This window comes from Triturus cristatus, chromosome 8, assembly GCF_964204655.1.
Source record: "Triturus cristatus chromosome 8, aTriCri1.1, whole genome shotgun sequence".
Classification (NCBI taxonomy): domain Eukaryota; kingdom Metazoa; phylum Chordata; class Amphibia; order Caudata; family Salamandridae; genus Triturus; species Triturus cristatus.
The window spans coordinates 273,024,393-273,038,224 of NC_140591.1; the positions used below are offsets into that span (position 1 = coordinate 273,024,393).

Consider the following 13,832-nt stretch of genomic DNA (forward strand, 5'->3'; position numbering starts at 1 on the left):
CAGCCTCTGGGTTCTCCCGCTAGGAAATATAAGAAGAAATTCACATGTGTAATGCCCCAAAACGCACCCCACATTTGCTGGCTACTTTTGATTCTATTTTTTCTTGCTTTTTGGATTAGTTGTATTTCTCCCTCTGTTCTTACTGCTCCTCTTTTGACATCCTGCGGTAGAAAGCGCTGTAATGTGTTTCTAAGCACATAATTTAAGAACAATTTCAGGTGAACGAATAAGGCCTGGCTGAGGTGAATACTGCCTGCCGGCATACAGAATGTTCTATGTGATTCCATGGCCCTGGAAGCCTACTTTTGGGGAATTTAGGGGTATATTATCAAGCACGGCGTTAAAATTATCGCCGCTTTTGCGGCAGAAAACTGCCGCTAAAGCGGCGCTAATGGGCTTGATAATATGCTGCAGAGAATTCCAATAGAAGCCCATGTTGACACCAGAACATGGGCTTCTATGGGAATTCACAAGGGCATATTATCAAGCCCATTATCGCCGTTTTAGCGGCAGTTTTCTGCCACAAAAGCGGCGATAATTTTAATGCCGGATCTTGATAATATGCCCCTTAGTTAGTTTCCGAAGGCCTGCGCATCATCACTCTGGCTGGTTGCTACGTCATTCGTTGTTCTCTCCCCAGATTCAGCTCAGTAAGTGGGTGGTCAATATCTGTTTGGGACTTGTTCTCCTCTCTGTACAAAGCATCCCCGCTCGTGAGTACTCGGACAACTGCCTGTATGCGCTGATGTTTGGGAGGCAACGGGCAGCTGTTTCACGCTGGCCCAGGATCACTGTTCAGTGGTATATGTCTGCTCTCCGGAGCGCTGGCTGGGAGTCTGGCTGCTGCCGGTCCCTGGTAGGGTCACTCACCGCCCAGCAGGCCCGGTTCTAGTGGGTGGGCCAGGCCCACCCAAGCATGAGCCTCGCCCACCCAAACAGGAGCCTTAGCCCTCGCAGTGAGGGCTTGAAGGCAGGCGAACAACGGCATTGGACTCAAAGGGCTGTCTGTGTGTTTGCGCCTGGGCTGAGACAGCTTCCCGGGCGCAAACACACAGACAGCTTTTGAGGTTATCGCAGCTGCACCCGAGTACTTCACAGGTCTTTGAAAGACCATTTACATGTTAATGAGGCTTTGTTTATTTTGTCACCCCTTCATCTCCACTAAGGACATGGCAAAAGGGACAAATCCTTTCTTTGACAAAGGTAACCTTTGCCTACTGTCCTGCTGCGTGGATATTTCTTTTTCTATGCAGTGCAGGAGAAAATAAGTTTGTTTATTCCTATTCACCTTTCCTGACCCCTGCAGCAGCTTATCACATCAGGCTGTGACACAGTTTGACTAATGGAGTAGGTTAGAGAATTTGTTACTATTTGTTTTCGGTTTAAAATGTGCACAGGACCAGCAGGACACATACTTCGTGTGTGCTTCAAATAAACAGTTTTTATCATTATCATGGCCGATGCAGGACAGCAATAGGACAATACAAAATGCCCAGATAACGCTGGTGATAAATGATCCTGCTGGAGAGCAATCATTTGTCTGTTAGTAGTTTTTAAATGCAGATGAACTGTATTTTATGTGGATAGCTCAGTGGGTTACTGCCTTTGTCACAGAGATCCTTGTGTTCCTTGCAGTTCAGAAGTTACAATCCTAACATAGGACAGTGACCAATGAACTGTCATCAAAGAGCTGCATACAAACATGAAGGGTATAGTTATAACTTCGCTTCTTTTGTTTTGTGATATAGTTAGAACTTCCCCAGTCTTTCATAATTCTAATGTTGCTAAAATGAGTATGTTTGGGCAGATATACATTTTTATCAGTAAAGCTGACCCCCATGGAATACTCTTTAAATCCTAAGGTTGTGTTTCCCCAGACCAAACCCTCTCAAAATATACTGCCCAACAGTATGGATGACATGTGATTCCTACACCTTGTAATCCTCATTGGCTTATGTGACATTCTCTGTAGTCTCATTTATATACTTGTATGATTCATTGTCTCTGTATAATGTGTGCGTGGTGTAAAGTACTGACACACACTACACTGATATGAGTAGCGCTTCACAACAAATGAAATGCATGAGAGAGGGGCTACGTAAAGATGAGGGGCACTGTTGGAGGGTGGCAGTGAGGGAATCTGAGGAGGAGGTAGTGGGAGTGGCTATGGAGCGATGAGGGGCACTGTTGGAGGGTGACAGTGAGGGAATCCGAGGAAGAGGTCATGGGAGGAGGGGGGAGCTAGGGAGAGACGAGGGGCACTGGTGGAGGGTGGTAGAGAGGGAGTCTGAGGAGGAGGTCATGAGGGGAGGGGCTATGGGGAGATGAGGGGCACTTGTGGTGTGTGGCAGTGAGGGAATCCGAGGAAGAGGTCAATAAGGGGGCCATGGAGGGATGATGGGCACTGTTGGAAGGTGGTAGTAAAGGTATTTACGGAGAAAGAGGTTATTGGTGTGACGCCAAAAAAGACTTTCGCATCAGCGCTGAGGCCGGCATTTCCCACATTTAGCGAATATTATAGTAAAAAAGGAGTATTCACGAAGTAAACATTATATCCTGGATTAGAAGAATATACCAACAGCAGACACCTGCACCAATTCTCCTTACAGTGCGTGAAGCGAATTAGGTCTCCCAATAAACAAATAATTACAACCTAACTCTAAAAAGAAAAAAAAAAAAAGCTCCCACCCAGTCACATACATTGAAGTTTTCAACTGTGTCATATGGCACTACATCTGACTACTCTAATGTCAGGGGATTACTCTACGTGCAGCCTGAGAGCACCCAATTACTGTACTACCATTTCACCCTCAGCTTGATCAAATGGAGTTCCCTCAGACCTCTGCGTTCTGGCCTCCTCCCCTTGGGGGACCTCGGATGACAAAGTGTACCAGGCTCTCGCATCCTCTTCCAACTTTTCATCCCTCCTGACTCGCTTCATGCAAACTAATTCCGCTGTTGCCCATTCTCTTAATTCTTTGGCCCAAGTTTTCACCCTGAGGGGCTGGGAGCTCATACAGTGAATCGCTATACTCCTTTTGGCTAGCACTAGTCCCAGTTTGAGGAATCTGCGAGTGAGTTTCTTCCCCTAGGGGCAGGGGAGAATACCCAATAGTATCACCTTAATGGACTGAGGTAGTGTCCACCCTGTGACTTGTCACAAATGTTCCAATGTGGAGTTCCAAAAAAAGTGCAGCTTCGGGCAGTCCCATAACATATGCAAGAAGGAGCATCATCATAACCACAGTGGGGACAACAAGAAGAACGGTCAGGGTATATTTTATGGAGCACCCGCCGGGTCAAATAGGTTTGATGAACAACATTAAATTGGATACGTTTAAATCTAGTATTGGAACTAATTTGTTTAACCCCTTCATGTACTCGCTTCCATTCGGGATTTGTGAGGGACGCTTCCAGTACTGCATCCCACCGGGCCCGGATCGGAAGCGGACGTGCAGTGAGATCCGCCCTTAATGCCTGATAGATATGAGAGACCAATCTGCATCCTCCGGTCAAAGTCACAAGTGCCTGAAGGGTGACGGTGATAGGCGGTTCCTCCGAGAACATCGGCCAAATGTCCCGTGCCACCGAAGAAAGTTTCGCATATTGGAGGTATTGACCTCTGCCCAGGTCAAATGCAGACTCCGCCTCCTCCCTGGTCAGGAAGTGCTGATTCAAATATAGATCGCCCACCATCTTACAGCCTCCCTCCGCCCATCTGGAGATGGACATAACTTGACCAATTTGTCCAAATGGGAGGACAGCCCACAACGGGGCGTCTGGAGCATAGGTTGCCCTACGTATCACCACCCGAACTGCAGATTCGCAGACCGAGGCCACATGTCTCACAATATACAGGAGTGAATTGGGTAAGCGTGAACCCAACATTATAAGGCCTGGGAGAGGAATATCCTGGTGAGTACCCCTCAGTAACTTTTTCTCCCAGTTATCAGTCTCATCAAGCCAGTGTTCGGCATGTTGGAGCTGCGCCGCCATAAAATAGAAATCCAGTTGCGGAACCTCCAGTCCCCCTGTGTCCCAAGTTCTCTGTAGCGTCCGCAACTCCACCTTTTTCTGTTTGTCTCCCCATAAAAGGTCAACCAACAGACGATCCAATTGAAGAAAGTACTCCCGCGATATCTGATAGTGTGAGTTCTGCATTACATATAAGCACCTCAGGAGGACCACCATTTTTATTAGAGCGATACTTCCCATCAGTGATAAGGGCAGGGTACGCCAGAACTCTACCGATTTGCGGATACCCTCTACACAGCACCCTATACTATGAGTTAAGTAAGCCTCCTGTGTGTGTATTGTATAGTATTGTAATTGCATTTATACAGCGCTTACTACCATTGACGAGGCATCGAAGCGCTTTTTCGGCGAGTAGCACGCTACTCCGGGACCCATAGAGGATCAGTGTTGAATTAGTATAGTGAAACATGCAAGTACATTTTAAGTGGTGGATAGGTTAGTCAGTTATTTGGATTTGGAATGATAGTAGAAGGATAGAGGAGGAAAAAAGGTTTGTATTTATATAGCGCTTGTTACCCCTGATGGGGTGTTGAAACACGCTATTCAGGAAGCCCATAAAGGATTAGTGGTGAATTAGTATGGTGAAATATGAAAGTAATTTGAGTGGTGGATATTAGTCAGTTATTTGGAGTGAGAAGGATAGCGGAGGGATGAAAGGGAAGAAAGGTTTGAATCCATATAGCACTTGTTACTTCTGATGGGTGTTGAAGCGCTTTTCTGGCGATTAGCACGCCACTCCGGAACCCATAAAGGATTGGTGTTGAAAATTAGTATAGTAAAATATGAAGTAATTTGAGCAGTGGATATGTTATTCAGTTATTTGGGTAGAGAAGTGTAGGTGGCGGGATAGAAGAGGGAAAGAGGTTTGTATTTATATAGCGCTTGCTACCCCCGATGGGGTTTTGAAGCGCAAGTAGAACGCTACTCTGGAACCCATTAGGATTAGTGTTGAATTAGTATGGTGTAACATGAAAGTAATTTTAGTGGTGGATATGTTAGTCAGTTATTTGGATTGTGAAGGGTTGGGGAGGGGTAGAAAAGGGAAAAGGTTTGCATATATATAGTGCTTGTAACCCTGATGGGGTGTTTAGACGCTTTATTGGCGAGTAGCACGCTACTTTGGAACCCATAAAGGATTAATGGTGAATTAGTATAGTTGAATATGGAATTTGAGAAGTGAACATGTTAGTCTGTTAATTTTGATTGAAAAGGATAGTGGAGGGATAAAAGAGTGAAGGATTCTTTTTTTAAAATGTTAATTTTTTCATTTTTTTTTTAGGTCTTAGCAGTAGGAGGAGGCTTTTGGATGAGTAAAAAGGAGTTTTGGATGGGAGGAGTCAGAGGGAAGAGTTTAGAAAGTTTTAGGGGATCGGTATAGTAAAAGAGGTGTCAGATGATGCAAGGAGGGGTAGAGTAGGAGAGAGTCTAGAAAGGGTTGTTTTTGGGATCATAGTAGTGGTTTGGGGTTTGGGATAAATGAGAGAGTGGATGTAGAGGATATATTGATAGATGTATAGGATGAGAGATAGAGTAGTGCATTGGAAAGAGTAGTAGAAAGAAGTTTGAGATGAGTCAGAAGGTTGGGCTAGAAGATATATTGAGAGAAGTATAGGCTGAAAAATAGGGTAGTGCATTTGAAATGCTAAATTAGAAGAAAGTGATAAATATATAGATCCATAAGTACATTGAAAGTATATAGATACATAAAGGTGGTAAGTATATGTAGATTAAAGATATTGATAGAGGCACAGGATGAGAAATAGTGTAGGGCATTGGATATGCTTTTTCAGGAGAAAAGTAACAGACACACAGATCCAAGTACATGGAAGGTACATAGATGCACAATGGAAGTATGTACATGTAGACCAGAGATGATTTTTATTTATTTATTTATTATTATTATTATTATTTTTTCTCTCAGCAATATAATTATTTTACATGTTTATACAAAGCAATACACAAAGATAGGTACATATCTATAGTGAAAACAAAGGCTTATATACAGAGGGATATGCTGTAAATTTCTCTTTGTGCAAAGTGCTTATGTGGGGAAGAGCCAATTCGTGAGTAGTTTTCTGTATCAACCGAACCCCGAGGTAATGCACCGAATCAGTGACCCAGCTCATCCCCACATTGGGCAATTCATCTTCTGCCTTGTCTCTCAGGTTTCCCATAGGGAAAAGCTTAGACTTCCCTGGCAAAGGCCTGATATAACACCGAAAGTAGTGAACTCTCGAAGGAGCTCTGGGACGGCTTTCTCTGGGCGATGGAGGTATACCAGTGTATCGTCTGCATACATGGACATTACGTGCACCGTCGGACCCAACTGAACGCCCCCCTGTGCCATCCTGTGTCACAGCGCTGTCACCAATGGTTCCATCGCCAAGGCGAAGAGGCGCGGTGACAGAGGACAACCCTGCTGGGTACCCCTCTGAAGTTCGAAACTGTCAGAAACTTGGTTACGTAAACGGATCTGAGCCGTCGGCCTAGTATAAAGAAGCTTCAACCAGTTCAGATATTTGTCCTCCTATCCCATTTTAGCAAGCACTGCTCAGATATACCCCCATTCAACCGTATCAAAAGCCTGCTTGATATCTAAAAGACACAAGGCCCAGTTACTATTGTGCAGGTGCGGTACGTGCCAAATATGTGCAAGGCGTCTCAAATTATGTGTGGTGTGTCGACCAGGAATAAAACCAGCCTGGTCATGGTGGACCAGTCTGGTCATATATGGTTGGATTTGTGCTGCCAGCACTACACAAAGTATCTTTTTGTCAACATTTAAAAGAGAAATAGGCCTGTAAGAAGCCGGGGATAAGGGATCTCTTTACGGCTTAGGAACCATAGACACCAGAGCCTCTATCATGGTTGTGGGAAGTGCCTTCCTCAAGAGAGCCTCATTGTACACCTCGAGGAGGTGATCCACCAACTGGGGGGAAAAACATCTTGTAAAACTCGGTCGGGAGGCCATCACTACCAGGGCATTTTGCTGACTGCAAGCTTTTAATTTCAGTTAACACCTCCTCCCTAGTAAGTGGTGCTCCTAAGGCAGTAGTTTCCGTCTCGTCGAGGGTAGGGAGAGTCAGGGTGTCCAGATAGTCCGACAAGGTGTGTGACTGTTCCAGGGGGCTAACGTGCATATCTGCTGTAAGTGATCTGCAAATGCTGCCAGTATTGCAGTTTGCGTACGTACCACCTCCCCTGTTTCATTACGAAGTTGTAGCACTGGCATCTATTCAGTCTCGGTACGAATCAGTCATGCTAAAAGTGCCCCAGATCTATCACCCTCCATATGAAGCCGCTGCCTATAAGTAGCGGATTTATGTTTCTGCAAGCAAGACCATCCCTCAAGCAACTCCCCTTTAACCCGTGTCCACTCAGCCATATCTGCCGGGTTCTTGTAGAGTCTGGTCTCTATGGCTTTCAACCGTGTTTCCAGGGAGTCGATATCGGCATTGAGTTGGTATTGGACCCCGTAGGTAGTCCTCATACAGACTCCTCTATCACAACCTTCAGCGCCTCCCACTCAGTGGCTCTATTGGAGGCGGAACCCCAATTTTCAGAGAAATAATGTCGAATAGCCTCTGTCATCTTCTGCACATAAGGGGGGTCCGTAAGGGCCTCTGCCCACAGTCTCCAGAGTGGAATGGATGGTCGTCCCAGTCCACTGGACACTGTTAACAACAGCGGGCGTGATCTGACATATATCGTGGTAAATAGGAAATGTCGTTGGTCGCCGCAGAGAGGCCCACCAAGAGGCAACAATGATCAATTTGGGAGAAGGTATTAACCGCTGGGGTAAAGCAAGAAAACTCCCTTTAATTGGGATGGCGGGCTCTCCATTCATCCCTCAACTGCATACCTTGAAGTATATTATTGAGGGAGTTTACCATACGAGGTTTAGTACGTTCTTTTGGGGGCTCTCTATCCAAACCGCCACCAAACAAACAATTAAAATCTCCAAAGAGGAGGATCTCTGTGGCCATATAGGGAGTCGCCGCTTTTAAAACAGCTGTATAAAAATCAGGACAGTCCACATTGGGGGCATAAACATTAATAATGCAGATCTCTCTGCCTTCCCCCCTACCAAACACAATAACATATTGTCCTTCAGGATCCAGAACATGTTGGATATGATGAAAGGGAACTCCGGGGGCCACCCATACTAGCGCCCCGGCGTGCAAATCCCGAGTATGATGTAGCATATAACTGTCCCCTCCAAAGCTTACGGAGACTCGCTATTGTGTTTCCCCAAATGTGTGTTTCCTGCAGCCCAGCTATTACTATTTTATATCTATTCAAGAAAGAATATATTTAACTATGTTTTTCTAGGGTCACCAACCCCAGGACTTTCCAGCTAAGAAATTTCAACTTCTGTGCTGTCATGGTGATGCTGTAATGAGAGATTAACGTATATCACACCCTTAATAGAATCCCCCTCCCACGTAGTCCAGAATCTGTGCACTATGGCATCATAGTTCGTGACCCGAAGAAAACCCCAACAAACAAACCAACAATGAGAATTCAAACAATGCAAACCCTTCCCCCCACCCCGGGCAGTAGTAAAAAGTCACAGGCGCAATAAATGATCCTCATAAGAAATAGTACATACCGCCCCAAACCACCCCCACCTCCCCGTTGCCCCCATACCACAATTGCTGCATAGCCAATCTAGGGTCGCGGCCCGAGGCAGCCATACCTAAGACATTATTACTTACATGGAATGAGCGCTGTGCAAGAGAACAGGTAACGTCAAGGCGTGAGATTTCTCTCAAGCTACCTCAGCGGACCTGGTCTCTAATAGGGGCGTTGCCATTCCGGCGGCCACACTGTATTCAGAAATTGTAAAACATATAACAGAATGACTACCAACCCTTACTTGCAAATGAAAGTTAGAGAAGGTCAAAAGGGCAAGAAGTCACAGCCACTGTTAGGAGTACAACCTCAAAGACATGTCTGAGAAGAAAAAGAACATCTCATTTTCGCAGGACCCTGTAGTATCAATCACACAAGGGCAACTTATCTGTACAATTCGTCAGTCAATGTTCAATTCGGAAAAAGTTATTCATGACCACTGCCTGACCGTCCATCGTCCCGATCAAGATCGGGCATCGGCGCTAGAGAGTCCGGAACCATCTCCGAGTCCGAAGCCTGTAATGTTCCATCATGACAGAACGTGATACGGCCCAGCTCGTGGCAGGGCCCAACTGTCGTTCCTCTGGGGCCCTAGTATCCAACCAGTCCCTCGCTTCCTCCGAGGAAAAGAAGAACAGAACATGGCCGTTACTCACCACCCGAAGTTTCGCCGGGAACAGAAGGCTGTATTTCAAGTTGAGATCCTGAAGTCGTCGTTTGATCGCCACAAAGGTCTTCCTCTGCTCTTGAACACGCTTCGTGTAATCCGGATACACCGTGATGGGATGGCCTTCAAAGAAGAAGCGTCATCAGCTGGGAGAGAGCTGGAGCAAAAGGTCCCGATCTCTAAAATTAAATACCTTTGCGGTGATAGCCCGAAGGGGCACTCCGGGTCTCGGGGGGGCCGTCAACGCTCGATGGGCCATTTCCACACTGAAGAACATACATTGATAACTGGTTAGGGGCCATCTTCCGAGTGATCCAGTCCTGCAAAAACAGGTCCACTGCGACTACCCTCTGCCTTTTCGTGAAACCCCACAAATCGCAGGTTCCCCCTACGTGACCGCCCTTCAGAGGTCTCTGCCCGGTCCTCAAGGTTAATAACCTGACGCTTCAGCTCAACCATGGCGCTAAGACTTTTGACCTCCTCTTTTAACTTGTTGCGTGCGTGCGTCGGCCAACGGCCGTCACAAGCACTACCTTGGTAGTGCTGCGCACATCCGTTGACCGACACGGCCCCACCCACTCAATAGAACACCCGCACCGCGGCGAAATTTGCACCGCGGTTAAGGAGTTAATGCGTCGGTATCTTTTTCCATGATTGTTAACCTGTCCGATACCTTTCGGAGGTCGCAAAGCAGGAGGCTGACATCTATGGCCACTGCATCAATTTTCTTAATCATCTCATCTCTGGTGGACTGGACGGCACGCAGGACATCCATCAGCGTCGGCGCCTCCTCAGCACCCCCATCCAAAGTATTCCGATCCGTTGCTTGGTTCCCAGTGTTAACCTCAGGACCATGGAAAACCGGCTGAGCATAGTTCGATTTTTATTGGATTGCGATTTCGCTGGCTTTTCTTTCCCCATGGTACTCAGGGGAAGGGGGAACAGGAACTCGCCCCGTGCGACACTGCCACCGAGGGAGCAACCAGTGCACCACACCAGTACTGCTACAGACTTGTCTGGATCAATGACAACCAGAGTACCGGCCGTGCTGAGCTGAACTTGCCCACTTTACTCAGACTATGTCCCTGATCTCCGCTCAGCAACTCTCAGCAGTCTACTGGGATGAAGGGCCATATGAAGAAACCTCTCTCTTTTCCCAGCCAGGATAAGGCCTCAAAGCGGCACAATCAGCGTCTGTATCGCCGTCCACCACACAGTCCAGCTCTACGCCGGCCTGTGACCACGCCACACTGGGCGCGTCAGACCTGCAATGCGCTGCCCTCGATTTCTCTCATGCATAGGAGCCACCAGCTTGAACCTCCTTTCATGCCGCGTGGATCCGCATAGCAGAGTGCGCAGCGTTAAATGGCAAAAGGTGTGCAGGAGTCCAGTCAGCTCCAGGAGTGTCACAAATCCACGATCCAGGTGTAAGTGCAGATAATACATGTAGCAGAGAGATGGAAGTGCTACAATCCACAGTGCCTCTCAGTTTTCCCCTCAAGTTACGGGCGGGACACATCTGCCATAAGTAATGTCAGGAGAACCTAAGTAGCGTGCAAGAAGTTAAATTAAGGGACTCGTTAGCCCTGCACAGTTCAAAAGCCAAGTGGAGCGCGGCAATCGCCCCCTCCGCCTCAATGTCACCGCGTCTGCACGGGGGAGTTACCCATCAAAGAGCAATCAACAAGGCCCGGGCAGCATTCTGGGGGCTCTATGTCACCAAGGGTGTAATGCTCCAGTCTTTTGATCAGGTGTCGTGACTAAATTGGAACACATAAAGTTAACCAGACCCGTGACTTCCAGCCTGCGCATGACTGTAATCCAGGATAGTAGCGCTGTATCCTTGATGACATGGAGTCCTCTGGTATCATTACTGTATACTGAATTGTGTTACACCCATCCTTCCGGCTCATTCTCATTTTGTTCAGTCACCCAAATCTATTCCTTTTTCGGTCTAGCTGCTTCCAGCTTTAGATGTTTGGAGCACCTCATGTTATCAATTCTTCAAAAAGGTATACAATAAGAATTAGAGAGCATGGGTTTGGGTCGGTGCAGTTTAGCCATAGGCTTTCTTGTATTTTTCATGACTTTCCATTGCCTGAATAGGGCTGTTCATTAAGGCCATGGCATCTTGAGGATTGTTATATTGTCTCATTCATGTGGCCATTGGGTTTTGGTGATGGGACTTGTTAGACTAGAGCCAGTGTGTGATCTGTGATATATTTACTTTCCTGACACAACAACGTTTGAATTGCTGGTTTATGACTATTTTGTTTAGAAAGTGCTTGCTGTTTGAATGTCTTGGCCTGTTTTAAAGACACAGTGCTAGTCACTAATCTCCCTTGCACGTTTATTTGTCACACTTTACTGTCACAATAACATGTTGTTGAATTAACAGCTTCTTTTGTTCACGAATTAAAGATGTCCGTGCTCCTAGGCATTATTAAAGATATAACAAAATATTGGATATTTGTCAAAGTATCTAGCATGGTACATGTTCTTATTAAGTGCACTACTTACAACATACGTTTCATCTTCTGACTTTTTTTCTTAACAATCTTCCTTGAAGGGACAGCCTAACTCCATTATAGTTTAATCCTATGCATTGCTTCATTATGGGATGTTGTAAAGCATTGTACATTGTGAAGGTCTGTCATATTTCCTTCTTGATTGTCCGAAGGAAGGGTCACTTCTTCCGGTAGCCATGGTGCACCCTAAAAAGTATAGAGCTGAAAGTTGTCAGGTGCCTCCTAAAGAGGCTATGAATTAGGTGAAAAAGGCCAAAAAGAGCTAAAAATCTTCTTGGCAATCCTGTTTCTCCTGATTGAAGATGAAGTTTATGCAAAGGTAAACAAACAAGGCACTGAACTCTCCCAAGCATCAGGGAAGGGGAAAGATGAAACCAAAGAATTCCAGTAAAAAATCCAAAGGGAATTCAGGCTGCAAGGAGCAGAAATCAAGGTAGAAAAAGTACCAGCTGGGTGATAAATGGAGCAAAAAGTAAGGGTACAAATGAAGTACGACCTATCATCACACATTCATGCCTCCTTTATGTATGATCCAGACATGAACTTATATCACAGTAAACATCTTGATTTCATCTTGGATTGGGAACCTTAGTCAGAAGTCTCTGGACTGACCACCGTATTGGAAAGAGCAATAAGGCTTGACCACGCCTCTCTTTTTTAGCACACGTTGTCAACTAGGCATGCGAGAGGAAGAATGCCAAGCAGACATCTTCCATCTGATACAGAACTCTGCAGTCCATTTAGTGTCCTTCCTGCCTGATGCTCATCACAGCTTGTGGAGCTACCCTCCAGATGATTGCGAGCTTGGAAACACAGAAAGGTCCAGGCCACGAGGACGCCAAATGTGCTCTGAGCGAGGCCTCCTGCTACACACTGCCTGACTGCCAGATGAGCGCACCATCTTCCTCTGATGGCTTGCTGCCTCTGGTAGGCTTTCGGTGTGGATGGAACAGATGCTCTTTGTAGGATAACTACATGAAAGTGCCTATTTGCAAACATGGCTCGAACTATTGGTTTTGCCAAGGCTTGTTCGGCACTTCACGGTATTCATCTTTTTTTTTCTGACTCCGCAACAAGGGCTGCAGAAAGAATAATACATACTTTTTGCCAGGTCTCAGATGATGCTGAAAGAATCTCTTTGTAAATTCCCAAGCCCATATTCTCTTGCTAGCGAAACAATATGATCCTGCACCCACGACAGACCCTTGTTTCTTTGAGAAAGGACTGCTTAAGTAATTAATTGTGTCTAATGACTGTACGCATATTTGATGGGTTTGTCTTCTGCACTGACTTGTTGTTGGCGCTCAAGGATTGCTGGTGCATGCTTTGTGGTGCACCTAAAACTGGGCTTCAATGAAGGGCAATTAGGCATGTGATCTATGAAGCACTGAAATGGGCCGGTTGTAATTACGAATGCGCTGATGCAAATTCATTGCAGATTTCCCTGCTGGATGGCTAATTAGGACACAATCAATGTTTGGGCTGTAGGCAAAATATGTCAGCTTGGATTACTGGGATGCTGCAGCAAATCAGCAACAGCGAAGCTCTGTTTTGAACTAGTCCTGGGTAAATATCTATGAAACTTGCATGTGTCGGTGTGGGGGGAAAAGAATGACCATCCCAGCAACTTGCCTGCTGGTTGTTTACATCACCTGCCCATCAACTATGGACAATCCTTAAAATAGTGAATATAGCACTTTACTACGCGATGTATTACATCACGTGCTATTACAACGTGGTTGTTACAACGACCGCGTTGTTAGTACGCAATGCATTTACATCGCAAGTCTTTACAACGACTTCCATTAGGGGGGGGGGGCGCTGGACTTAGGAATAGTATTATTTACTATTCCTACTCCAGTTTGCGCAACAGTTGGGAAGGTGTTGGAATTCATTTCCAATACCTCAGCGCCCCCTAGTGGAAGTCGTTGTAAAGACTTGCAATGTAAATGCATCGTGTACTAACA

The 13,832-nt window shown here is 46.0% G+C and overlaps 1 protein-coding gene across 4 annotated transcripts in view; it reads left to right on the forward strand.

Moving 5' to 3' along the window:
• Positions 1-13,832, forward strand: part of ELMOD1 (ELMO domain containing 1) — a 521,431-nt gene that overhangs the window by 301,541 nt on the left and 206,058 nt on the right. The window lies entirely within an intron of this gene.